The sequence below is a fragment of the Manacus vitellinus genome, unplaced genomic scaffold, assembly GCF_001715985.3.
Source record: "Manacus vitellinus isolate BGI_N305 unplaced genomic scaffold, ASM171598v3 scaffold_157_pilon, whole genome shotgun sequence".
Lineage (NCBI taxonomy): Eukaryota > Metazoa > Chordata > Aves > Passeriformes > Pipridae > Manacus > Manacus vitellinus.
In genome coordinates, this window is record NW_021939108.1 from 74571 (window position 1) to 75449 (window position 879).

Genomic DNA, 879 nt, shown 5'->3' on the forward strand with positions numbered 1-879 from the left:
TGATGCCTTTGAGAACGCACGCAGGATCACTCTCGAGGAGAAAAGACAACGCAGAAAGAACCATGTCTTGCAGAATACACCATCTAAGGAGTCTTTCTGCTGTGCCTTTTGCAATTGGATATGTCTATCTTGTGTTGGCCTTCTTAGCCACCAGCGTGCTTGTAACAAACGTGGATAGAGCCTTCCTGAATCTTTGTTCGCGAAGCCCAGCCATGATACATGAGAATACAAGATACTTTTGTGTCTATAGTACACACTCAGATTGCTAATTATGCAAATAATAAAGAAAAATATGGAAACATACTTAATTTCTTACTATTACACATTTTTGTGTCACTGCATGAAGATGTACAAATACTTAACCTTATACTAAAACCCAGTGTGGCCAATATCAATCTGAACCAAAGGATCAGGCAGAAAGCCAAAATCAAAATTTTCACAGAATAGGTTTAAGTCTGATTAATACACATTTGATCCAGAAAGCTTCTGATGCAGTGAGCCAGAAAGCTTCTGATGCAGTGAGCCCAATATTTAAAAACAAGAAAGCAAATGGCCATCTAATATTAGTAATAAAAACCCAACTCTAATGTATGTTCTTCTAAACAAAGGAGTATTTGTACAATCAGTTCGCAAACACAGTGAGAATTCCTCAGTACAAGCACAGTTTTAATGAACAGTCCTTATTTCAAAATCTTAAATATCTTTCAGCTGCATATTCACAATATGAAACATTTTAAGCAGCCAAATTAAAAGAATGGAAGCATTATACAGAAGTGCATGGCAACATCTGGCCATTATTATTTGCAGTAACACGATGAAAACTAGTAGAAAGTGTATGGGCTTGTCTATTTTTATGTATTATCTCTTCTAGGAAAGGAA